The sequence below is a fragment of the Moschus berezovskii genome, chromosome 13, assembly GCF_049115385.1.
Source record: "Moschus berezovskii isolate FMDL1 chromosome 13, NW_MosBer_1.0, whole genome shotgun sequence".
Classification (NCBI taxonomy): Eukaryota; Metazoa; Chordata; class Mammalia; order Artiodactyla; family Moschidae; genus Moschus; species Moschus berezovskii.
In genome coordinates this window covers 70,759,262-70,787,169 of record NC_142472.1, presented here as the reverse complement: position 1 = coordinate 70,787,169, position 27,908 = coordinate 70,759,262, and the positions used below count along the sequence as shown (strand labels likewise).

At 41.1% G+C, this 27,908-nt stretch overlaps 1 protein-coding gene, 1 long non-coding RNA gene and 1 pseudogene across 2 annotated transcripts in view; 2 read left to right on the top strand and 1 right to left on the bottom strand.

The window, feature by feature from the left end:
• Window positions 1–21,733, bottom strand: part of LCP1 (lymphocyte cytosolic protein 1) — a 104,808-nt gene extending 83,075 nt beyond the window's left edge. The window contains exon 1 of the mRNA XM_055426073.2: window positions 21,703–21,733. The gene's annotated coding sequence lies outside the window, so the exon portion shown is untranslated. The remainder of the gene's footprint in view (window positions 1–21,702) is intronic.
• LOC148775866 (uncharacterized) lies at window positions 4,362–8,431 on the top strand. Its single transcript, XR_016038910.1, has 3 exons — window positions 4,362–4,496; window positions 6,575–6,727; window positions 8,295–8,431. It is a non-coding gene; the product is annotated as an uncharacterized LOC148775866 (long non-coding RNA).
• A 5,660-nt stretch (window positions 21,734–27,393) lies between the features above and the next one.
• LOC129556598 (COMM domain-containing protein 6 pseudogene) lies at window positions 27,394–27,902 on the top strand (annotated as a pseudogene).
• Window positions 27,903–27,908: the final 6 nt, after the last annotated feature.

Sequence of the window (27,908 nt, the reverse complement as noted above, 5' to 3'; positions counted from 1 at the left end):
CTATAGCAACTTTGCTGTGTCTGCACGGAAACATGTAACTCATCACAGGTTTAGAAACATGATTCACCTTTGTGCTGGAAATCAGTGCAAGATACATAGGAATGCTAAAATGACCCAAAGGAAGTGGCATACAGCTATAACTGAAATGAAAAAAAGAGAAAAATTTAAAACTTTAGAAAGATGAAAAATAATGACCATTACTGGTATACATACTGGATGAAGACTGCCAGTAAAAATACTAAACGGTTGATAGCAAATCATGCAAAATGTTGAAACAGGCTTGACCTATGTATTAATTACCATCATCATTTGCTAGAATCTAGGGGAAAGTCTTTAGTGTAATAAATATTGTATATCTAATGTTAATTCAGAGGAGGAAAGCTAAGTATTTTGAGTAATAACATTCCATGGCAAATGACTGCTGAAAGTTGTGGCAAAATATGGGAAAGTCCATTGGTTCAAGGCCTGTTTCACTAAAGCTTGTGTTAAGGTTCTGGCACAGATTCATGCATCCATCCATTCATTTGACAAATATTTATTGAGCAAGTACTATGTGAACTTCCCCTGTGGCTCAGCTGGTAAAGAATCCGCCTGCAATGAGGAAGACCTGGGTTCGATCCCTGGGTTGGGAAGCTCCTCTGGAGAAGGGAAAAGCTACCCACTTTAGTATTGTGGCCTGGAGAATTCCATGGACTACACGTGTAGTCCATGGTGTCGTAAAGAGTCGGACACGACTGAGCGACTTTCACTTCACTTTCACTATGTGCCAAGTACCATCAGAGGCACTGGAGATACTACACTGCATGAATCAGACAAAAGTTCCTGACCTTTTCGAGCTGGCATTCCAGTTGAGGCAGATAATACATTAACACAAGATACACTGGTTTATTCTACATTCGATGAAACGTGATACGTCTTAGGGAGAAAAAAATTCAGTCAGGGAAGGAGAATAGAAGTTTGTGTGTAGAACGTGTGCATCCTTTTGCAGGGAGAAGGGTGAAGTGGATTTGAGATTCCAAATAAGGGGACCAGGAAAGGCCTCACTGAGAAAGTGACACTTGCACAGACACATGAGGGAGGTGAGGGCTGACGGTAGGGAGCAGAAGTAGACCAAGACTTGAGGTAGGGTAAGAAAAGTCCAGGCAGAAGGAACAAGCGCAAATGCCCTGAGGGAAAGGTGCATGTGTCACTTTCAACAGCAACACGATGAAGCCAAGAACTAGGAAGAGACAGAACAGTAGCAGTCGAGGTCAGAGAGGCCTGATCACACAAAGGGTTGGCTTTTTTACCAGAATTGGCTTTTTCCCTGCAGAAAGTCACTCCAGGGAAGGCGGTCTAATAAAAGGAGTTACAGGATTTGACATATGTTTTATTTTTACTTCTTTTTTTTTTGGCCATGTCCAACAGTTTGCAGGATCTTAGTTCCCCAACTGTGGATCAAAGGTCCCATGCAGTGGAAGCATGGCGTCCTAACCACTGGACTGCCAGGGAAATCCTTGACATATGTTTTCAAAGAATCCTTTTGACTGCTGTCTTGATTGAACTAAAAGAGAGCAAAAGCAGGGTCAGTGAGACCAGCTGGGAACTGCTGCAATAATCTAGATGAGAGACAACAGTGGTTTGGACTAAGGTCTTGGCAGCGGAGATGGCAAGAAGCCATCAGATTCTGTGTAGATTTTGACATCAGCTCTGGAAGGACTTGCTGACCTGCTCTGCAGCACATGAGAAAATGAAGAGTCTATGATGACTCCAAGGGCTCTGGTCTGAGTCACTGGAAGGATGGAGCTGGCAAAAACAGACATGGGGAAGGCTGGATGAAGAGCAGGTCTGAGGGTGTGGGGGAGAACAGCAAGAATTCAGTTGAGACCTGTTAAGCCTACTGGGGATCCAATTAAGAGATGTTGAGTAGGCAGCTGGATACAGCATCTGGAGGTCCACACTGTAGGTTTAAATTTGAGGTCATCAGCATATATTTGGTATTTAAGGCTGTGAGGTTGGATGAGATCACCTACAGGGTAAATATAGATAAAGAAGAAAACAGATCAAGCTCTGAGCTTTGGGGAACTCCCACGAAAAAGGTTAGGAAAATGAAGAGGATCAGTAAAGCATACTAAGGAACTCAAAGAGAGATAGGAGATAAATCAGGTGCCTGTGATGACTTAAGGCCCAGGGAAGACAGATCTCAAGTTGAGGAGAAGAGTCAACCTCTGGAAAGCTGCTGATGGTCATATGAGGACAGACAACAACTGACCACTGGATACAGAAACATGGAGGCCGTTAGTAATCAGGTCTTACAAATAGCTGTGAAAAGAAGAGAAGCAAAAAGCAAAGGAGAAAAGGAAAGATATAATCATCTGAATGCAGAGTTCCAAAGAATAGAAAGGAGAGATAAGAAAGCCTTCCTCAGCGATCAATGCAAAGAAATAGAGGAAAACAACAGAATAGGAAAGACAAGAGATCTCTTCAAGAAAATTAGAGATCCCAAGGGAACATTTCATGCAAAGATGGGCTCGATGAAGGACATAAATGGTATGGACCTAACAGAAGCAGAAGATATTAAGAAGAGGTGGCAAGAATACACAGAAGAACTGTACAAAAAAGATCTTCATGACCCAGATAATCACGATGGCATGATCACTCACCTAGAGCCAGACATCTTGGAATGAGAAGTCAAGTGGGCCTTAGAAAGCATCACTATGAACAAAGCTAGTGGAGGTGATGGAATTCCAGTTGAGCTATTTCAAATCCTGAAAGATGATGCTGTGAACGTGCTGCACTCAATATGCCAGCAAATTTGGAAAAGTCAGCAGTGGCCACAGGACTGGAAAAGGTCACTCTTCATTCCAATCCCAAAGAAAGACAATGCCAAAGAATGTTCAAACAACCGCACAATTGCACTCATCTCACACACGAGTAAAGTCATGCTCAAAATTCTCCAAGCCAGGCTTCAGCAATATGTGAACCGTGAACTTCCAGATGTTCAAGCAGGTTTTAGAAAAGGCAGAGGCACCAGAGATCAAATTGCCAACATCCGCTGGATCATCAAAAGAGCAAGAGAGTTCCAGAAAAACATCTATTTATGCTTTATTGACTATGCCAAAGCCTTGGACTGTGTGGATCACAATAAACTGTGGAACATTCTGAAAGCAATGGGAATACCAGACCACCTGACCTGCCTCTTGAGAAACCTGTATGCAGGTCAGGAAGCAACAGTTAGAACTGGACATGGAACAACAGACTGGTTCCAAATAGGAAGAGGAGTACGTCAAGGTTGTATATTGTCACCCTGCTTATTTAACTTAAATGCAGAGTACATCATGAGGAACGCTGGGCTGGAAGAAGCACAAGCTGGAATCGAGATTGCTGGGAGAAATATCAATAACCTCAGATGTGCAGATGACACCACCCTTATGGCAGAAAGTAAAGAGGAACTCAAAAGCCTCTTGATGAAAGTGAAAGAAGAGAGTGAAAGAGTTGGCTTGAAGCTCAACATTCAGAAAACGAAGATCATGGCATCTGGTCCCATCACTTCATGGGAAATAGATGGGGAAACAGTGGAAACAGTGTCAGACTTTATTTTTTGGGGCTCCAAAATCACTGCGGATGCTGATTGCAGCCATGAAATTAAAAGATGCTTACTACTTGGAAGGAAAGTTATGACCAACCTAGACAGCATATTAAAAAGCAGAGAGACATTACTTTGCCAAAAAAGGTCCGTCTAGTCAAGGCTATGATTTTTCCCGTGGTCATGTATGGATGTGAGAGTTGGACTGTGAAGAAAGCTGAGCACCAAAGAATTGATGCTTTTGAACTGTGGTGTTGGAGAAGACTCTTGAGAGTCCCTTGGACTGCAAGGAGATCCAACCAGTCCGTTCTAAAGGAGATTAGTCCTGGGTGTTCATTGGAAAGACTAATGCTGAGGCTGAAACTCCAATACTTTGGCCACCTCATGCGAAGAGCTGACTCACTGGAAAAGACTCTGATGCTAGGAGGGATTGGGGGCGGGAAGAGAAGGGGATGACAGAGAATGAGATGGCTGGATGGCATCACCGACTCGATGGACATGAGTTTGAGTGAACTCCGGGAGTTGGTGATGGACAGGGAGGCCTGGCTTGCTGTGATTCATGGGGTCGCGAAGAGTCGGACACGACTGAGCGACTGAACTGAACTGAGAGCAGTCTGGTGGAAGAGAGGGACTAAAGTCCCATGGGAGAACATTTCCAAAAGAATGGGAGGGAAGAACTTGAAGACAGAAACTATAAACAGATTTCGAAAGGTTTATTGTAAGGGGAAGAGAAATGTTGCAGAAGCTTATTCAAGGGGGAAGTGGGCTCAAGAGATTTTTCTTTTTTAAAAGACAGGAGTAATAACAGTTTGTTCCTATGATTCCAGGGATTACCCAGCAGAGAGAAAGATAAAAGTAATGCAAGAGACAGAGGGGAGATCTGTTGGAGCAGTTTTCTTGAATAGATGAGATGAGCTCCAGTGGACAAATGGTGGGGTTGGCCTTGGTTAGGAGTGGGGACGACTCATCCACAAGGACAGGGTGAATGCTCACAGGGACTCAGGGGCGGGGCTGTGGAAATTCTGACTGCTTTTTCTTAAGGATAGATTATGGTGCAGTTTTTTAAAGGATTTGTTTTTTTTAGGATCATTTTTAAAAGTCTTTCCAATATTGTTTCTGCTTTATGTTTTGATGTTTTGGCTGACAGGCACATGGGATCTTAGCTCCCAGACCAGAGATTGAACCCTTGCCCTCTGCATTGGAAGGCAAAGTCTTAACCACTGGATTGCCAGGCAAAGTCTTAACCACTGCCTCTATTTTCACAGTGAAGGATTTAGGGAAAGGAGCCGTAGAAGGGTTGGAGAAAACTATTTAATACAAATAATTGTCTAGGAGTTTGGAAGAGTGAATGCTTTAGGAGCAGAGGGTATGATGGCTGAGCAATATCCAAGGCTAGGCATTACATTTTTAAAAATATTTTTCTTTTAATTTCTTAAATTTTCATTGTTGAAGTCATTTCAGAATTACAAAAAAGACACAAAAATAGTTCAAAAGAATTTCCATATGCACCTCACTCAACTTCCCCAAATGTTAACATCTTATTTAATCACAGTACAAGTGTCCATATCAGAAAGTTATCACAGATCCACCTTCACTAAAGACTGAAACGACTGAAATTTTAAAAAAACTTTCAAATTTAGCAAACTGTCGTATGAATGTTTTTTTTCTAGACTAGGATTCAATCCACAATCCCATATTCTATTTAGTTGTTTTTTCAGTCTCCTCTAATCTGGGATAATTCTTCAATCTGTCTTTCATCACCTTGACACCTTCGAAAAGGCTAGCCACAGAAGATCCCTCTGTTTGGGCTTGTCTGTTTTCTCACAATTTAAACCAGATCTGTATTTCTGACAAAAGTGAGGTGTTCTTTTCAGTTCATTGCATCATGGGGCAGATGACCTCTGCCAAGGTCCTCCACTGTAAAGGTACTGTTTCCTTTGTAATTAATAGTGACAATTAGGTGATCATGGATTTAAAAATATAAGTTTTCCCCCCACCCCACACATCTCCACTGGAGTAGGTACTGAGCAGGTGGAGAGCTGATTTAAAAACGTAGTTTATTAAGTGAGGACCTCAATCAAGTTATAACCTTGAACAGTTGCAGATGCTGTCAAAGAGAAGAGTTAACAGCCTCAACAGATTTTCAATGTAAATCAAGATAATCAATTACAGAAAAAGATGTCTGACAGATTGATTATCAAAGCAGATAAACTGTCCTGATTTTAAAGTTTTCCAGGACTGGTTGATTTATACCCATCTTTACTGGAAATACTTCTGGGAAATACTTCTTAAATCCATTTTTGTCATAACAGACTTAAGTAAGCATACTTGTTGATGTGTGGCAGAGGCCACCAGAGTCTTGTGAAGTTATTGTCCTACAATTAAAATTAATTAAGAAAAAAAGAATATTTTATTAAAAAATAAGCATATCTGAAAACAGCCTTCTGAAATCTAACCTGTTCATAAGTAGAAAAGATGTTCTAGACTTTCATTCATCCATCTAACAAATATTTATTGGACCAATCTGTAGTTTAGTCACTAAGTTGTGTCCAGTTCTTTGCGACTCCATGGACTGCAGCATGCCAGGCTTCCCTGTCCAAAATCAGGCCCCAAACTTGAACACCTGATTTGTACTACAGGTCATAGAAAAAAAAAAAATAAAAAGATGTGCCAAATACCTAATTAAAACATTCCAGGGGCTCCATGAAAAATCAAGTGAAAGTTGCTCAGTCATGTCCCGCTCTTTGCGACTCCATGGACTATACAGTCCATGGAATTCTTCAGGCCAGAACACTGGAGTGGGTAGCCTTTCCCTTCTCCAGGAGATCTTCCCAACCCAGGGATCGAACCCAGGTCTCCCACAATCAAGGTGGTTTCTTTACCAGCTGAGTCCCTAGGGAAGCCCCCATGAGAAGTCAAGGTTCTCCCAAATGAAACTGAAAATATGATGAAATATTCTGAACTTCTGATAAAGTAGATGTGCCTAATTACACATTTTTCTTGCAGTAGGATCTTAAGCTACTCTGTGGCTTCAGCTGTATACTATCAAAGAAATGGAGGCCGGGGCAAGATGAAAAACATACCAGACCACAAGTCAAGAGATCCTGGATCTAACTTCGACTGAGTTTCAACCTGTGTGGCCGATGAAGTCTGCAGAGCCAGGTGATTAAGAGCGCATGCTCTGGAGTTATAAAAGCCGGGGTTCCTAACCTAGTTACTAGGGTTATTGTCTTTGTGCCTTTGGACAAACTTCTTAATCCCTTTAAGCCTGTTTCTTCATCACAATAGGAAAAGTAAACGGCACTCACAACCTAGTACAGTTACAAGGTACACAGAAGAGACGCACAGAGCACAGTTAGCAAAACGAACCATACACAGCATATGCACCAAACGGAAGTCACATCTAACAATCTTTATTATCAGTCACCATTCTGCACTTCATTCTACATACCTGTAAAATGAGTGGCATCAACTAGACCAGAATTTCTCTAACATGAATAAAAATCTGGAAAAATGATCCCAAACTTTGAGAGTTGTCTTTATTTTTATTAAAAGGCAAACATAAAACTTGGCATAAACTGCTTATGCCATTAGATTCCTAAAATATAAATCCAAAACCAGGTTAAAATTAAATTCAAAACAATAAGAACCAAATCAAATTAAGTATTTTAATGAGGCTAGTGGTGATTTTCTGGAATCAAATCGCCTCATGAACATGGTGCTGATCCCCTGTGGTGCGGGTCCTTTTGTGTTCACCACTCACATTGTCTTCTGTGTTCTCCTCATTTTTCCCGCTTCACTTTCTTTGAACTACTGCAGCCTTCAATGGCATCGCTTGGCCTTCACTTTACATGAACTCATGATTCACTTGGAGCTGGTTCTTTCTCATTAGCTCTTGAAAATTATGGGAGGAAGCTGGCCTCAATTCCAGATGATTCTCTTAATGCAGATACCATGGATTCCCAGCTCCAAGTCTTTTAGTCACTCTCTACTGCCTGTCAGGATCCTAATATTTAAGTCTCTCCCAGACTAACATTTTCAGCCTTACCTACCCAACTTCTCTCTTGCCAAACTAGGAAAACTTCATCATAAACTGAATTTCCATGTCCATTCAAAACTTATATGCTGAAACCTAATCTCCAGGGTGATGGCTCTGGAGGTGAGGTCTCTGGGTGGAACCCTTGTGAAGGGGATTAGTGCCCTTATAAAAGAAACCCGGAGAGCTCCCTTGCCTCTTCCATCATGCCATCGGTAAGGGCACAACAAGAAGACAGTCACTTATGGAACAGCAAATCGGCTTCACCAGACACCGAATCTGCTGGTGCCTAGATCTTAGACTTTCCCACTTCCAGAACTATAAGAAATAGATGTTTACTAGGCACCCAGTCTGTGGTATTTTTGCTATAGCAGCCCTAACAGACTAAGACACTTGCAAAATATTCTTTTAGAACTTGCTGAGATTTTCTTTATGGCCAAGTAGGCATCAATCTTGGTCAATATTTCCTGTGTGACACTGTGTGTTTTCTGATTACTGGATACAGTTATCTATAAATGCCTGTCAGAACAAACATCAATTGGGTTATTCAATTCTTCTATATACTAAGTAATCTTTGGTATGCTCAATCTCTTGGTTACTGAGAAACATGTTTTAAAAAGATACTCGTTATAGAAGTGAATTTATCAATAACATCTCCTTGTAACTTTGCTGATTATTTTTTCATGCATCTAGAAGTTACGTTGAGAGGAGCAACCCCACGTCCAAGTGCGGTGGCTACACGGGCACAGGAGGGCTGAGAGGAGCTACTACACGTTCAAGGTCAGGAGGGGCGGCGGTGAGGAGACATCCCTCGTCCAAGGTAAGGAAAGGAACAGTGGCTGTGCTCTGCTGGAGCAGCCGTGAAGAGATACCCCACGACCAAGGTAAGAGAAACCCAAGTAAGACGGTAGGTATTGCAAGAGGGCATCAGAGGGCAGACACACTGAAATCATAATCACAGAAAACTAGTCGATCTGATCACACAGACCACAGCCTTGTCTAACTCAATGAAACTAAGCCATGCCATGTGGGGCCACCCAAGACAGGCGGGTCATGGTGGAGAGGTCTGACAGAATGTGGTCCACTGGAGAGCGAATGGCAAACCACTTCAGTATTCTTGCCTTGAGAACCCCATGAACAGTATGAAAAGGCAAAATGATAGTATACTGACTGAGGTCGGTAGGTGCCCAATATGCTACTGGAGACAGTGGAGAAATAACTCCAGAAAGAATGAAGGGACGGAGCCAAAGCAAAACCAATACGCAGGTGTGGATGTGACTGGTGATAGAAGCAAGTACCAATGCTATAAAGAGCAATATTGCATAGGAACCTGGAATGTTAGGTCCATGAATCAAGGCAAATTGGAAGTGGTCAAACAGGAGATGGCAAGAGTGAACATAGACATTCTAGGAATCAGTGAACTAAAATGGACTGGAATGGGTGAAATTTAACTCAGATGACCATTATATCTACTACTGTGGGCAGGAATCCCTTAGAAGAAATGGAGTAGCCATCATGGTCAACAAGAGTCCGAAATGCAGTACTTGGATGCAATCTCAAAAACGACAGAATGATCTCTGTTCGTTTCCAAAGCAAACCATTCAATATTACAGTAATCCAAGCCTATGCCCCAACCAGTAATGCCGAAGCAGCTGAAGTTGAATGGTTCTATGAAGACCTACAAGGCCTTTTAGAACTAACACCTAAAAAAGATGTCCTTTTCGTTATAGGGGATTGGAATGCAAAAGTAGGAAGTCAAGAAACACCTGGAGCAACTAGCAAATTTGGCCTTGGAGCATGGAATGAAGCAGGGCAAAGGCTAATCGAGTTTTGCCAAGAGAACGCACTGGTCATAGCAAACACCCTCTTCCAACAACACAAGAGAAGACTCTACACATGGACATCACCAGATGGTCAACACCGAAATCAGATTGATTATATTCTTTGCAGCCAAAGATGGAGAAGCTCTATACAGTTAGTAAAAACAAGACCAGGAGCTGACTGTGGCTCAGATCATGAACTCCTTATTGTCAAATTCAGACTTAAATTGAAGAAATGAGGGAAAACCACTAGGCCATTCAGATATGACCTAAATCAAATCCCTTATACAGTGGAAGTGAGAAACAGATTTAAGGGACTAGATCTGATAGATAGAGTGCCTGATGAACTCTGGACAGAGGTTCGTGACACTGTACAGGAGACAGGGATCAAGACCATCCCCATGGTAAAGAAATGCAAAAAAGCAAAATGGCTGTCTGGGGAGGGCTTACAAATAGCTGTGAAAAGAAGAGAAGTGGAAAGCAAAGGAGAAAAGGAAAGATATAAACATCTGAATGCAGAGTTCCAAAGAATAGCAAGGAGAGATAAGAAAGCCTTCCTCAGCGATCAATGCAAAGAAATAGAGGAAAACAACAGAATAGGAAAGACAAGAGATCTCTTTAAGAAAATTAGCGCTACCAAGGGAACATTTCATGCAAAGATGGGCTCCATAAAGGACAGAAATGGTATGGACCTAACAGAAGCAGAAGATATTAAGAAGAGGTGGCAAGAATACACAGAAGAACTGTACAAAAAGATCTTCACAACCAAGATAATCATGATGGCGTGATCACTCACCTAGGGCCAGACATCTTGGAATGTGAAGTGCTTAGAAAGCATCACTATGAACAAAGCTATTGGAAGTGATGGAATTCCAGGTGAGCTATTTCAAATCCTGAAAGATGATGCTGTGAACGTGCTGCACTCAATATGGCAGCTAATTTGGAAAACTCAGCAGTGGCCACAGGACTGGAAAAAGTCAGTCTTCATCCCAATCCCATAGAAAGGCAGCGCCAAAGAATGCTCAAACTACCGCACAATTGCACTCATCTCACACACTAGTAAAGTCATGCTCAAAATTCTCCAAGCCAGGCTTCAGCAATACGTGAACTGTGAACTTCCAGATGTTCAAGCTGGATTTAGAAAAGGCAGAGGAACCAGAGATCAAATTGCCAACATCCGCTGGATCATCAAAAAAGCAAGAGAGTTCCAGAAAAACATCTATTTCTGCTTTATTGACTATGTCAAAGCCTTGGACTGTGTGGATCACAATAAACTGTGGAACATTCTGAAAGAGGTGGGAATCCCAGACCACCCGAGCTGCCTCTTGAGAAACCTGTATGCAGGTCAGGAAGCAACAGTTAGAACTGGACAAGGAACAACAGACTGGTTCCAAATAGGAAGAGGAGTACATCAAGGCTGCATATTGTCACCTGCTTATTTAACTTACACACAGAGTACATCATGAGGAATGCTGGGCTGGAAGAAGCACAAGCTGGAATCAAGATTGCCGGGAGAAATATCAGTAAACTCGGATATGCAGATGACACCACCCTTATGGCAGAAAATGAAGAGGAATTAAAAAGCCTCTTGATGAAAGTGAAAGAGGAGAGTGAAAAAGTTGGCTTTTGCTCAACATTCAGAAAACGAAGATCATGGCATCTGGTCCCATCATTTCATGGGAAACAGATGGAGAAACAGTGGAAACAGTGTCAGACTTTATTTTTCTGGGCTCCAAAATCACTGCAGATGCTGATTGCAGCCATGAAATTAAAAGACGCTTGCTCCTTGGAAGGAAAGTTATGACCAACCTAGACAGCATATTAAAAAGCAAAGACATTACTCTGCCAACAAAGGTCCATATAGTCAAGGTTATGGTTTTCCCAGTGGTCATGTATGGATGTGAGAGTTGGACTGTGAAGAAAGCTGAGCGCCAAAGAATTGATGCTTTTGAACTGTGGTGTTGGAGAAGATTCTTGAGAGTCCCTTGGACTCCAAGGAGATCCAACCAGTCCATTCTATAGGAGATCAGTCCTGGGTGTTCATTGGAAGGACTGATGCCAAAGCTGAAACTCCAATACTTTGGCCACCTCATGCGAAGAGTTGACTCACTGGAAAAGACTCTGATGCTGGGAGGGATTGGGGGCAGGAGGAGAAGGGGATGACAGAGAATGATATGGCTGGATGGCCTCACCGACTTGATGGACATGAGTTTGAGTGAACTCCGGGAGTTGGTGATGGACAGGGAGGTCTGGCGTGCTGTGATTCATGGGGTCACAAAGAGTCGGACACGACTGAGCAGCTGAACTGAACTGAACTGAGAAGTTATGTTGTTTGGTACAGACAGTCTGATGTTGGCATATCATCTTGATGAATCATTTCCTTGCATCGTTACAAAATAAGTCCATGAGTAACTACTTTGTGCAGTATTCATTTATTTCTGCCCAGCCTAATGGTCAACTTCCTTGACACATCATTGGCTAAGTTGCAGATTTTCTAGTTCTGGAGAATGGGTATCAGTGTTGAGGACATTATCATTTAATTCTCACAATATCTCCATGTAGGGGAGGCACCATTACTGTCTCAGTTTTACAGATGTGGACATTAACAGTCAGATGGTTGAGAAACTTGATCAAAGTTATACAGCTAGTAACTGGTGGAGATGGTACTCAAACCATGCTTGTTTGGCTTTGGGCCCCAAATATATATAATGTCTCATGTTAAATAGCTGAGGTAGATAAACTGGGTACATTAGGTATACACACACACACAAAGATCCCTTCAAAATCACCAAGGGTAACAATACATACTAAAATATAAAAGTAGGCAAGACACTAAAAGAAGTCATTTATAATAGAAAACATTCAGTAATGAAGAAAAAGATGTTTAAGCTCATTAATGATCATATGCTAATTAAAATAAGATGTTACTTCCCACCTATTAGAGTAGCAAACACTAACAAATTGATGAATTCCCAGGATCAGTCAGACTGAAGGAAAATATATATTCTTACACACAACTGGTGGGTGCTTAAATCAAGGCTTCTAGAAGACAAATAGGGAATATGCAACATGGAAAAAAATTCTTGCGAATTTTTGAGATAACAGTAAGAGTCTCAAAGGGGCAGAATATTTTTAAATTAAAAATATATATATGTGTGTGTACATGTATATAAAATACTTTTAATTATATACATCATATCAAACTGTTAACAGTAGTTATTGCTATTTGAAAGAATTACAGGAATTTTTTCTTCTCTATTTTTTAATCTGTATAATGGATTTTTTGACAATAAACATACATCAATTTCATGACTCCTGAGCCTGAAAAATCAAAGGCTGGGATTGGAAAGAGTAAAGTAGGTCTGTACTGTCCCATAAGATGGCTGAGATAAAATATCAGGTGAAGAAAATTAAGTTACCAAATACTACAGATAATATAATTCTTTACATAAAAGTTATGTATTATATCCATCATACATACATATGAATCCTAGACGATTACACACCAACATTTAGGATTGGGGAGAAGACAGAGAAGACATTTATTTTCTATCCTTCTGTATTATTTTTTCCCAATAAGCATTAATCAGTTTGTAATTAAAACATTCAATTAAAAATATGAAAGTTGGAAGAGCCGCTGATCAAAATCCATAAAGCAGGCACATATTTTTGTTCATTAAATCACAGAAATATCGAACACAAGTGCCTCCATCTACCAAAGCTTAAAAGAGATGTTATTTAATGGCAAATAAAATTACCCAGTCTAATACCTGAAAATCAAATCGATTTATAGACATTCTTACTCTAAGACTAGTATATGGAAATATACCAATATTGGTATAACTGAATTGAATATTGGAAAATACTGGTTAATACTGGAAAGTATTAACATATTCAATAATTATTTAGCTACACATGCTAATTGGGGAGTCCCCAGAGGCTCAGCAGTAAATAATTCGCTTGTGATGCAGAAGACACAGGACACTCAGGTTTAATCCCTGGGTCAGGAAGATCCCCTGGAGGAGGGCATGGCAACCCACTCCAGTATTCTTGCCTGGAGAATCCTATGGACAGAGGAGCTGGTGGGCTACAGTCCATGGGGTCGCAAAGAGTCGGACACAACTGAGTGACTGACGATGCATACACACCGATTGATTAACTGATCAATAACAGCTCATGAATGTAAATTAGTCATAGAACCTCAGAGCATGAATATGGAAGGAGGCTTAGCGGTGAGGAAACAGGTTCTCAGAAGAAGATTGTGGGAGGCAGTAATAGTCGCCTGAGTCCCAGTTCAGTTTTAGAAAATTTCTAGATGGATAACACAGACGACAACCATCCCAACAGTTCTTACGGCTCTTCCTATGAAGACTGAGGCTGGAGCTCTCCTAGAGTGACTCAGTAAAGGTATTTCTTATTTCACCACCGATCACACATTCAACAAACATACCCAATGTTTAAAAAACAATGTATAAAACCCTATAAAGGGCAATTTACTGTTTCAGGAGACAGGATCTTGATCTCATCTCTGATTGGGGCTGTGGTACCCCCAACTTCCTGTGCTTCACCCAGACCCCATCAAAAGCCTGTCCTTTCTAAGATAGGTACTACGCGGCACCTGGCAGAGAGGTGCCTGCTCATCTTTGTGCAGATGTTCCTGAAGGGCAGAGGTCATCTGGGGGAGTCCTAGAGGTCAAGCAGGAGACACAGTCCTCACTTGCATTTCAACCAAAGTCTTTCCCCTCTGAGGCTGCTTCATCCTCCAGCCACAAATGGTTAACTCAGAAAAATTCTGATCTCTTCATAGACATATCTTTCACTACTAGAGCAAATTCTTGAAGCATTCAAGGTTCTAATACTTCCACATTTTATAGAAAACACTTATCTTTGAAAATGACTTTTTCCTCTTGAAAATAATAAATAAGTAAAATATATATGTATTTTTTTTGCCAGACTATATGCCTTAACCAGAGACTGAACTTCTATCCCCTGCAGTGGAAGCGTAAGAGTTTTAACCACTGTATCACCATGAAATTCCCAAAACGCACGTATTAAAACCACTTTGGACCAAGTCTAGTCTTCAGGTGTGGGTCTAAAAATCACAGCTGCTCTAATTCATTACAGCTCCTCTTACAGCTCACAGGACAAGATTAGCAAAACCGGTCCTTCTTGTTCCCAACTAAATAATTCCTACTATTCAAATGGTGGCAAGCCGGATTTGTTACACACGTGGTTCCACTTTCAATCACTGTGGTCTATCACCTTAGCTCCTCACTGAGCCCATCTCCCTTCACTGGGGACATCAAGGGCCTCACAAGTATGGGCTGAGAAGGAGCAAAGACAGCAAGTGAGGAGGAGATGTTTTTTCTCCTCCCCCAAGGGATCACTTGGGCAAAGCGATACGCAAAGGTACAAATCCTCTGGAAGCAATCCTCTTCAACGTAGGGAGTCTGGGTTTGGGAAGTGGGGGCTGGGGAAGAAGGGGATGGTCTGGTTTCCTTAGATGTTGCTGGAAGAAGAGGTGACTAAAAGTATCTCCGGATGGGTCTGATACAGGTGGTTTGGGGAGTGATGGGGGGTGCAGGGTTCGTGGGTGCAAGGGAAGTACCTCACCAGCAATGGCAAGCAAGGTCTCCACGACTCAGGACAAGGCACCCTCTAACGAGAAGCAGAAGCACAGACTTACTCTCATGCTATTTGGTGGTTTGCTGAAAATCTTTTGTAGTTACTGAACCTTTTCTCTAAAGCAAGTCTTAAGCAGAGCCATATATTAACATGTCAAACAGATTAAAAGGGTAGTTTCTTTGCTTGGAATTGCAGTGGAGGGAAGAATAAAGCCCCATAATCTGTCTTCCCTAAAGCCCCTGAACAGAGCTGGACACCATATCTCTCCCATTGGAGGGTTCACCTGGAATAACTGGCAGAGGAAATGAAGGAACAGGGTAAGGAAAGAAGCAATGTCCTGGGACTCATGGATTTCAATCCTGATATAACGTTCCACATCAAAACATCTGGCAGCTAAGAGCCCATGTGCCTTACCGCCAACAAACCAAAGCATAGAAGCAGTATCATAACAAATTCAACAGAGACTTTAAAAACGGTCCACATCAAAAAAAAAAAAATCTTTAAAAAAAAGCATAAGGGTGGGGTGATTGAGGCTGTTGTAAATCTTGAACTGTCAAAAGGAAACTAAACTTGCTGTGTGATACTCAAACAAAAAAGGGACGGTTCTGTGCGTCCAGCTGTGGTGTAACAAGCGAGAAGTTCTTCAGCAACGCAGAGCACGTCAAGCACCATGACAGGTCCAGGCAACTGGTGCTCTTCCCTACCCACGGTCCCCACGCACAACTCAAGCCACGCAACACTTAGGACAGACAGCATAATATGGCTTCGCTGGTGGCCCAGTGGGAAAGAATCCTTCTGCCAACGCAAGAGACGTAACTACGACCGCTGGGTCAAGAAGATCCCCTGGAGAAGGAAATGGGAACCCACTCCAGTATTCTTGCCTGGAGAATTCCATGGACTGAGGAACCTGGCGGGCTACAATCCATGGGACGGCAAAAAAAAAGTCCAATACAACTTAGCGACTAAACAACAACAACACTTAGGACCAAGGGCATAAAACAGAACGATAGGTTTAAGAAACGAATCCACTGTATTTACTGTTTAAGATCATAAATTGCTACTTGCCTTAGAATGAAGAGTAAGTTCATTACAAAGCATTTCTGCTCACCTATGGCTCTAAATGCTAGAGGTCTTTTTTGAGGGCTAAACCAAGAGCAAGGAACTTCTACACCTCATGGGAACTGCATGTGCCTTTTGAAGTTTGGTACTAAACCCTAGAAGGTCCCAAGGAATGTAGATTGTTCTCCCAAAGTCCAGAGCGCACATTAGAAAAAAAAAACCCAAAATACTGAGAAAAATACACACTTTCAGAACATCTTTCCCTCCAGCAATTCCAAAGAGGGTCACATTGCAGCTCTTGGGGCTTTTCCACTTTTGTTTGGCTCATCAGCTGGAGGACACCGAGAACAAGGCAGCTTTCATCTCTGGGTCACTGGGTGACATTCATCATGGATTAGGTCCAGTTCCATCCATGCTGATGGCGACTCACCGACTCAACTCACCTGAACGACACGGGTCAAGGCACACCACTGCACTAGGACATTGTCAGGCACGAGCTGTCCCGTGGTTGCTCCGCAGCCCAGAGAGGTATACAGACCAAAGACAGAACAGAGGGCCCTGCCTGGAGCTTTTAACAATCTGAGAACTGCATAACTCTTTCACCAACACATCAGAGATGTTAGCACACCCAGTGTGATATTTTATGGATAAATACCCAGGAGTCATCCTTGAACCCTCCAAATAACTTCAGTTCAGTTCAGTCGCTCAGTCATGTCCGACTCTTTGCGACCCCATGAATCACAGCACGCCAGGCCTCCCTATCCATCACCAACTCCCGGAGTTCACTCAAACTCATGTCCATCGAGTCGGTGATGCCATCCAGCCATCTCATTCTCTGTCGTCCCCGTCTCCTCCCACCCCCAATCCCTCCCAGCATCAGACTCTTTTCCAGTGAGTCAACTTGTTGCATGAGGTGGCCAAAGTATTGGAGTTTCAGTTTTAGCATCAGTCCTTCCAATGAACACCCAGGACTGATCTCCTTTAGAATGGACTGGCTGGATCTCCTTGCAGTCCAAGGGACTCTCAAGAGTCTTCTCCAACACCACAGTTCAAAAGCGTCAATTCTTCGGCGATCAGCTTTCTTCACAGTCCAACTCTCACATCCATACATGACCACGGGAAAAACCACTGCCTTGACTAGACGGACCTTGGTTGGCAAAGTAATGTCTCTGCTTTTTAATATGCTATCTAGGTTGGTCATAACTTTCCTTCCAAGGAGTAAGCGTCTTTTAATTTCACGGCTGCAATCAGCATCTGCAGTGATTTTGGAGCCCAGAAAAATAAAGTCTGACACTGTTTCCACTGTTTCCCCATCTATTTCCCATGAAGTGATGGGACCAGATGCCATGATCTTCATTTTCTGAATAACATCAACTATAATCACATAAAGCAGGGACAACACAGACGGGAAACCTGAGCCATCTGTTTTTAATCACTAGCATCTAATGAGAACTCAACTCTACCCTGCAAGAACTTAAGTCTTGACCCAGTTCTCTCTTTAAATCCTCACAATATGCTAAGTCAGTTTCCATTTTACCCCAATTTTACAGGTGAAGAAACCACAGGAGCTTAGAGGGGTTGAGTAGCTGGATCAAGGGAAGAGTTATCAAGCGGCGGCCGGGGATTTGAACCCAGCAGAGCTGAGCTATGCTGCTTTTGGTCAACACCTGATGCAGATAACAGAATTTTCAATAAACATGAGAATTCTGGGGTAATATACAACATAAAATCAACACTTAGACAAGTCCCTTCCACATGGTAAGTAACCACCATTGACATTTCATCACTCACAGAATGAAAGACAATGCTTAGTCAACTTAACGTTAAGGAAACAAATATTATTTACCTTTATCTGGTGAAGGACACAATCACACAACATACGCAGATACCTAGTATCATCTGAAGGGTTTCCCAGGTGGCTCAGTGGTAAAGAATCCGCATGCCAATACCAGAACAGCAGGAGACACTGGTTTGATCCCTGGGTCGGGAAGATCCCCTGGAGGAGGAAATGGCAACCCACTCCACTATTCTTGCCTGCAGAATCCCACGGACAGAGGAGCCTGGCAGGCTACAGTCCACGGGGTCACTAAGAGTCAGGCACGACTGAGCATGCGTGCAACAAACACATGCACGCACGCGCAATATCAGCCAGTCACAGATAGTCTAAAACAGTCACTGCAACTAAGGAAATACAGTATTTCTGAGTATTCCAAGTAATGTGACTAAATAACAGTATTCTACCTGAGCAATGTAGTAAAAAATGTTCAAAAATTTAAAAACTTCAAGTTGTCGTAACTATATATAAATAAAGCCTTTGAAAAGATTTAAAATGTCATTTTAATGTCTAAAATTATAAAGCTTCCCAATGAATCACCTGTTGTTTTCATAAAGTTTAAAGTTGAACACCTAGCAAAGAGCTTTACGCATAATTTCCAATAAATCATTCTGGAATGAATGGCTGAATTCATGAATGTGCTTTTAGAACAGATAGACATTGTTCTTTCATTATGTTTGGGATTTTTTTTTTTTTAATTCTGTGATGCAGGTTGTATGACCTTCCCTTACTAATAATTTCTTTGAAAATAAAAATCCCAGGACTATCATCCTGAAAGACAACAAGAAAAAATTAAATAACTGGTTAAAAATTAATTAAGAACAGAAATGAAGTTTTTGCTTGTGCAATGAGATGTGTTTGTGTTAGTGTGTGTTAGTCGTTCAATTGTGTCCAACTCTTTGCAACCCCATGGACTGCAGCCCACCAGGCTGCTCCATCCATGGGATTTTCCAGAAAAGAATACTGGAGTGGGTTGCTATTTCCTTCTTCAGGGGACCTTCCCCATCCAGGACTCAAACCCAGGTCTCCCGTATTGCAAGCAGATTCTTTACCATGAGATAGGAGAGGTTTTAAAAAAAGAAGCTACTTTAAAATATCTTTATTAACATTTAAGAAAATACAAAATTGTTCTGTATGAAGCAGAATGAAAGAACATGAAACAAAATTATGTGTTTAAGCCACTGTGACTAATAAAGACATTTTTAATATATATATAAAACTCAGGTCAAGAAAATACCTCTTTCTCAAAAGCATTTTTGTGCCTTGGCTTACCTTGGAGACTTAATGATTTACCCAATGTGCTCTCAAAATTAACTATTCATTTTTTAAAAGAACTTCTAAGAATTAACATGAGCATAAACATAAAAATCACTGCAGTTATTTCCATAAAGTAAAATGCTAAATTAAATTTACGCTGACCAAACTATTCCATAAACTTCCATTCCTTTTTAAAAGGAAAACAAATTAAGAGCCTTATATATAAAACAGTGAAATTTTCTACCAACAGTTTCCACACCATTCCAACAAAGCTGAGTCTTTTCACCAATAGCAAATCTCAGATCCCCCAAGGATCCCCCACTCATTAGAAAAATCAATAGCACTACCTGCAGGGTGCACAAGGTTGCCTGTGCATAAGGCTTTTATCTCATTTTTAGCAACATTTTTTAAAAAAATTCAGGATGTACACAACCTTGGCACTCACCATTACTGTGGCCTCCTGAATACAATCTGTTAAAAGTGTTGCGGTTCAGTTTGACAAGCTTCATTGCACAGTTCTGCCAAATTGCAAAGCTAATGGGACAATCAAAAGGCTGCCTGTACTGTACATCAGGTAAAGGAAGCCTTTAAAATCAAAGAGGGAGTTGTATTATTTAAAGAGACATGATTAAACAAAAACAAGGAGAAAAGGAGATTGAAGTAGCAATACTCTCCAAAAAATTTTAAAAATTAATAAATTAAGTAAAAATAATAAAAGAACCCAAATTGAATGTAATGTGTACCTTCTAAATCTGGCCTGCATTTGTACATCATTTCCAAAGATAAAGCATATAATTTGTGTTAGAAAAACTGATATATATATATACACACATAACACCAAGCCATGAATTTAATTTTCATAATCACAATCTCATTTGCCTAAACGTTCCATGCTAAATAACAGAAGTAGGAAGCAGTGGAAGACAAAATATTCACACCTCTGGAGGTTACATATTAATCAGTCCAAGTTTCTGCCTGGTATTTGCTAGAAGAAATCTGCAGGCAATGAAGTCTGACGACTGATTCCATGTGTGACAAAGCATTTTTTAAGAAACTATTGATAAGCATATCGCTTTGATTTTTGACTATGCAATCCTAAGCATAAATTTCAAAGGCCAAGCACTGGTGGGTAAAACTTAATCTCAGTAGTTCTTGCAGTTCAAACAACTTTTATGAGGACAGAGGGGGAAAAAAAGTGAAAGTATTGGTCTCTCAGTCAAGTTCAACTCTTTGCGACCCCATGGACTCTAGCCCGCCAGCTCGTCTTCCCATGGGATTCTCCAGGCAAGAATACTGGAGTGGGTAGCCATGCCCTTCTCCAGGGGATCTTCCTGACCCAGGGATGGAACCCCATGTCTCCTGCATTGCAGGCAGATTCTTTACTATCTGAACCACCAGGGAAACCCCAAGAGGATAGGAACCCGACTCTATCTATTAGAACATAAACCTTTTTTTATGGGTAAAAATATAAACATCTTTCACACTTACAAAATATGCACAACACATATTACTTGAGATAAAATCCAGCAAATCAGATTTGCTTGTTGTCAACTCTCTCATCTTTCTGAGAAGCTAACTGATCTATGCAGTGGACACAGACAAAAATGGAATAAATTCATGGTCTGGGGCAGCAGTGTAATTGGGACATAGCTATTTTAAAATTAAAAGAAACCACATGCAAAGGAAAACGAGGTGCAGAATATTTCCCAGAATCTGATTAAGTACTTTTTTACTTTTCCACTTTTTTTAATTGACTGTTTAAAAATATATGCTTGTTCCTACGGAGAACAAGGAAGATCGGTTAGGGAGTAAATCTTGAAAGATCCCTAAAGTTACAAAGATTGACACACAAGTCTCATCTTCCAACAACTGTTACTAAAGTTCCTACACTTATAAAGCACAACAAAACACAAGACTGTTACTGAAGTTCCTACACTTATAAAGCACAACAAAACACAAGACTGGAAGGAAGCTCCATCTACTTTACTTTCTGAGTTGGGATTCACACACCTACCTAATGAATTTTCTCTCTCACACTTTCTGCCTCAAATCTCCAAAGAGACGTATGTACATACATGCAAACACACACGATGTATCGATCACTGTACATACAGGTCCATCAACACCACGATACGGGACACAAATCACGAAATGCATCAGGAGAAATAACGAGGGCAGTGAGAAATCGTTTTTTTTCAAAGCCCGCTCGATCCTTTATGCCCTATTTCTTTCGACAAGTTTCCTCTTCAGCGAAGAACTTTAAAGGATCAGGAAGGCAAAGCAGGTTGCATTAAAAGAAGAGAAACAGAACGCTCGCTATTCGGGAGCCCTGCAAAATCAGCCAGGCGACTAAGGCTGCGCAGAAGTGCAGGATGAAAAAACACCAGCCCGGACCCTAGATACCCGAGTTAAGCATCTTGCAAGTGAGAAAAGTAAATACATGATAGTGGTCACTGTCATTAAGAATAAAAGCAGTAATAACGATTGTCACCACGGGGTTCCGTACAGCAGGCGCACGTGGAGCGGGCTTCTCCTACAGCCCCGCACAGCGGCCGACGAAGGCGAGAGGGCTCGCCGCGCGCCGCCTGCTGGGGCGGGACCAGCTGAGCCGGGCTCCGCGGGCGGGTGCTCGCCCCGCCCGGCCCCGCCCTCCCCTCCTGCGCCTGCGCGCCCGGCAGCCGGGACGTGAGTATTGGCTTCTGGTTGCTAGGAGACTTGTCCGCTTGGCCCCACCTGGCCGGCGGGTGAAGGTGACCTGGGTGCTTCCTTTCCGGACAGCATCCCGCCGGAAGATCAGAGACCTCACTTCACCTTAACCTGCCTCCGTTCCCAGGAAGAGGAGATTAAAAAAAGGAAAAGCTGTTTTGGAAAGCAGCTGATTGCCCTAAAGGATAGTGTAGGGATCCAACGTTTCCAAGCACCTCTTTCAAAAATAAGCACGGGAAATTACCAGCATCTAGTGGAACGTACTACCAGGAAACAGATCGTTGAGTGCTTGCGTGCCAAGTCATCTTTGGAGGGGTATAGAGCAGGCCATTTGTGCCGCGGAACGTACCCGTCTAGACTGTCAACTGAATAGCCATGTGCGAGGCTCTTTGATACTGTCCCGACGAAGCACACAATATTTGGTTCGATCTTCAGGCATCATTTCTAAACAGGACTAATCGGGACTGGAATTGTAGAAAATTTCATTATATTGAAGGCCTTTTATTTGGGGGTTAAATACTTATGGCCCAACTGTAGCGACTGAATTTAAAATAAGGCATTATTACAGAAAGAAAACAACTTTTTGGTGAAGAGTTAGATATTGTGGATTTTCAGAGGCCATGGAGGGACTTCCTCACCTTTTTTGATGAAAAACTCTTCCCAAATTTATAAACTGATAAAACATTTTGGAGGTAGGAGAAAAAATGAGTGAAAATGAGGTAGGAGAAAAATTTTCTACCATTCTGGAAAATGGTATTTACTAGCTGAAATAACACCGCCAGATTGAATTTTTGGTTAACACGTGAAACTAAGATGGTCCTGATTGGTAATAGTCTATGTACTTTTAAATTTTGTGTTAATTATAAGCCAAAATTTTATCTAGATACTTTCTAGAAGACTTAAGGAATTGTTTTTTTTACCCTCTTTTTCTTTTATAGGAATTCTGCTTGGACTCAGTATAGTATTAGCATGGAATGATTTTCATTAGGATTTAATCTGGATTTGAATGAATTTTTCAGCAACAGTTGAAACATATTCAAAAACTTTTACGTTCTTCACCCATAGCTGTGAAAATAGTGCTTATTATTAAAATGCAAAAGCACCCACAACTTCTTCGAAGACCTTTACCTCCAAATCTCCCTAAGCTGTCTTTATGTCAGAAGAAAGTCCATTCAGGTATGTGTATTAATCAGATATGTTATTAGCTTTTTTTGTTTGTTTTTCATAGAATTTTTTCAACCTGCACAGTTCATCATCACAGTAAAGACACTCATTGGGAACTTCCCTGGTGGTCTAGTGGCTAAGACTCCAAGGTGATAATGCAGGGCCCCCAGGGTTTGATGCCTGGTCAGGGAACTAGATCCCACATGTTGCAGCAGCCAAATAAATAAATATAAATATAGAGACACTCACTACCGACTACAACTTACAGATTTTTGTGTATTATGGTAACATCTAATTCAGATTACAAATACAGTTGATTCTCATTTTTTGTGGATTCTGTAGGACTGAACTTACCTAACTGCTAGAATCCATTTGTAATCCCCAACACAGAACATTGTACTATGTTTTGTCTTTTTAACTTCAAAATATATCATGAAGAACACTTTGGCGCTCCTTCTCTCTCCTTTTGTAATAGTGAGACTGTGTGCAGCAAGAGCGGGTATATGGTAATTCTTGGATACTTCCAGGGCAGTGAAAGCATACATATTCCCAACAGTGGTGGGAAAAGGATACTGCTCTGCCTTCTTGTTTTAGCTCCCATAAACAACTGCCACCTTTCCGGTCTAAATAGTGCCATAATTTCTGAATTCTGTACTTTTAGTTGGTAATTTAATTGTCTAAAATAGCCCCCAAGTGTAGTACAAGAAGGCTATGATGTGCTTTCCAGAAAGAACATATGCTTTAGATAATCTTCCTTCAGGCCTGAGTTACAGAGTTGTTGGCTGAGAGTTCAATGTTGATGAATCAACAATCTAAAGTGTCTTTAAATAGGAACATGTATAAAACAAGGTTGTGTATATTGATCGGTTGCTGATAATGTTGACATCAGAGGTTTGCAGGAACCTGACCCTGTATTTTCCCGAGAAGTAATAGCTCAGTGTTGGATAATTCAGTGCTCACTGAGACTAGAGAACAGAACTGCCCTGAATCATGAGAATTGACTGTATTTATAAGCACAGTGCTAAGAACTAGAGATATAATAGTGAGTAAAACGAACTCTGCCAATTCTCTTTATTAGTTACCCTTTGGTGAAATCCAACAATCATATAATTAAATGTAAAATTACCCTGTGATAAATGCTATGAAGTAAAGGAGAGCCACTTATAACTTTATATAACACTCTTAATCCTCTATTTCTGTATATGGTATATATTGACTCCTTACTTATAAGCAATGATAAAATTAGCATACATTCTTTTCTCCCCCCTTTTCATTCTCTTCTATTACCTGATTTTAGTTGATTATATTAATTATTTTAGTGTCAACATTTATAAGCATATTAAAATATGCTTAGTCTATAACTTGATGTACAGTGCTAAATCCTGTTGATGCATGGCCATAAAAGATGTGTGAATCAATACACTTATGTTATATACAATTTTCTTTCCCACATGTCCTACCTACTTTGTTATATCATTTCTATATATTTCTACAGTGTTTTATATTTCTGCATTTCCAATCTGTTCTATAATAATAATACCCACAGTTATATAGATATACTGCTCACTACCAGTTCTTTGGCTGTAGTTTTCCATTTATTTTTCTGTTGAAGCTCATCATCTAGCACAGAGTTTCTCACTATTGCCATTTTGAGCTGAATAATTCTTTTGTGGTGGGGATGGGGGGTTGGTGGGGGGAGTGCAGGGATGGACTATCTTGCTTTGGCAACTCAGATAGTTAATGACCTTGACTATTATTAATCTTATGTCCCCAAAGGCTCTTGGCAGAGTACTTTGCATGTAATAGGTGTTCAAAATACTTGTTGAATGAATGAATGAATAAATACCTAAAATGTCCAAAGTATGATTTATAAAAATGAGTAGTCAAGTATTGAAATAAAATTGAAATAAATATGTACGATTTGTATACAACACTAAATGCTATAGAGAATAAATGACTTGAATCTGGTCCCTGCCTTTCAGGACTTTTCAAGACCTTTAATTAAACTCTATTGTATCTATTGATATGCATACAATGACAACCTAAAATAACAATACAAAGCAGCATAGAATTTATGTCCAGTTAATGGTACAGACAGCAGTAGTTCATAAATGTGAGAAACCCTGGGGCAGCAATGGGGTATGAGCTAAGACTTGAGAAATTAGTAAAAGTGAAGTGAAATATGTTTAATTATAGAGGAGATTGGTATAGTTTTTGACGGCAGAGGAGTCTATTGGAAAAGTAGAATTTTAACATTCTAAAAGAAAAAAAATAGAAATCATGGGGAAATATATCCAAAAATAGGGAAATCTGAACTGAGAAGACAGATATCATCTTCACTGGACAGATTTCCCTAAGCACCTCTTCTCTTTGCCTCCAGTCAGAGTACTTTCCTTATGGTCCCAGAGTATTCCCGACCTACCCTCTACTGACCTCTTATTCTCTAGTATAACTGTTTACCTGCCTAGTAGTATCTGTTGCTCAGTTGTGTCTGACTCTTTGCAACCCCACCAGCCTCCTCTGTCCATGGGATTTCCCAGGCAAGAAGACTGGTTGTTTAGTCACTAAGTTGTATCCAACTATTTTCTGACCCCATGGACTGTATCCCTCCAGGCTCCTCTATCCATGGTATTTTCCAGGCAAGAATACTGGAGTGAGTTGCCGTCTCCTTCTTCAGGGGATCTTCCTGACCCAGCGATCGAACCTGAGTCTACTGCATTGGCAGGCAGATTCGTTACCACTGCGCTACCTGGGAAGCCTGTTTTCTGTATTAAATTGCAAGGCCTTTGATGGTAGTAAGGTTTCTGCTGTGTAATTGTACTCTCAGCACTATGTGTACAGCATGCACATGTGAAAAGGTGAAAAAGTCTTTGTCTTTCAGTCGTGTCCTACTCTTTGCAACCCCGTGGACTGTAGCCCACCAGGCTCCTCTGTCCATGGAATTCTCCAGGCAAGAATATTGGAGTCGGTAACTAGTCCCTTTTCCAAGGGATCTTCCTGACCCAGGGATCAAGCCCGGGTGTCCTACATTGCAGATGGATTCTTTACTGTCTGCTGCTGCTGCTGCTAAGTCGCTTCAGTCGTGTCCGACTCTGTGTGACCCCATAGACCGCAGCCCACCAGGCTCCCCCATCCCTGGGATTCTCCAGGCAAGAACACTGGAGTGGGGTGCCCCTGAGGAGGTGTTAAATGTTTGTTGAATTAATGAGAACAATAAGTATGGGTTGTGTAAATCAAGAAAGATGGATTGTATTGGGTTGGTAATATCTTACAGAAAAACCCTGAATTTTAGCCATCCAATATAAGGTTTAAGGTAGACTTTGAAAGAAGGAAATTATTTAAATTGGTTAGTAAGATAAGGTGGAGAAGGAAATGGCAACCCACTCCAGTGTTCGTGCCTGGAGAATCCCAGGGACAGCGGAGCCTGTGGGCTGCCGTCTATGGGTTCGCACAGAGTCAGACATGACTGAAGCGACTTAGCAGCAGCAGCAGCAGTAAAAGAAGGTGTTAGACACTGTTTGATCAACAAAAAAAACTCAGGTCTGCCTAAAAAAAGAACAGTGTCAGAAAAGGAAAAGTGATCTCACTCAATGTAACAGGTAACTATTCTAAGAAATAATAATAACAATGTATTGGGTGAGTATAGTACAGGGAAAAATGGAATGGATGAGAGCAATTTTATATGGAATGGAGGGAAGAATTGGGATTACACTGTTAAAAGATACTATCGCCAATAAGCAGTGTAGTGTTTATTGAAAGTAGACTTACATTCATTGTAAATATATATTGCAAACTCTAGGGCAAGCATTTAAAATAATTTTATAAGTGTAATTGATATGCTAACGGAGGAATGAAACTGAAGGATAGAAACTGACTCATAAAATTCTCAACTAAAACCAGAAAAGACAGAACAGAAGATTTTTAAAGAGATGGCAAAGTAAAACAGCTGCAACAAATAGAAAACTTTACAAATGTGGCAGATGTTAAGTCAGCAATGTCAATCATTTGTTACTATGTGAATGATCTAAATATGCCATTAAATGATAGAAAATGTCACAGTAGATAAGAGACAAGAACTAATTACATATTGTCTGCAAGAAACTCCCTGTAAGTATAAAAATGAGTCAGTCAGTTCAGTCACTCAGTCGTGTCCAACTTTTTGCGACTCCATGGACTGCAGCACACCAGGCCTCCCTGTCCATCACCAAATCCTGGAGTTTACTCAGACTCACGTCCATTGAGTTGGTGATGCCATCCAACCATCTCATCCTCTGTCGTCCCCTTCTCCTCCTGCCTTCAATCTTTCCCAGCATCAGGGTCTTTTCAAATGAGTCATTTCTTCACATCAGGTGGCCAAAGTATTGGAGTTTCAGCTTTAGCATCAGTCCTTCCATTGGATATTCAGGACTGATTTCCTTTAGGATGGACTGGTTGGATCTCCTTGCAGTCCAAGGGACTCTCAAGAGTCTTCTCCAACACCACAGTTCAAAAGCATCAATTCGGGGAGCGTCCACCAGAGTGGATGGTGGGAGTCCTGAACCGCGCTATGGAGGCGTCCAGTAAGCCCCAGTTGGATGCTAAGTCCAAGGTCGCCAACCAGCTCATAGATTTTCAGTGGAAGCTGGGTGTGGCTGTGAGCTCCGACAGTTGCAGATCTCTTAAGTATCCTTGATGTTGCAGTGATGCTCAAAGTGGCAGATCATTCAGGCCAAGTGAAGAACAAGTCCTTTGAAATGACAATCCCACAGTTTCAGAATTTCTACAGACAATTCAAGGGAATTGCTGCAGTTATTGAAACTGTGTGAAAATTGATTCTAAACCGAAAATAATCTAAAATCACAG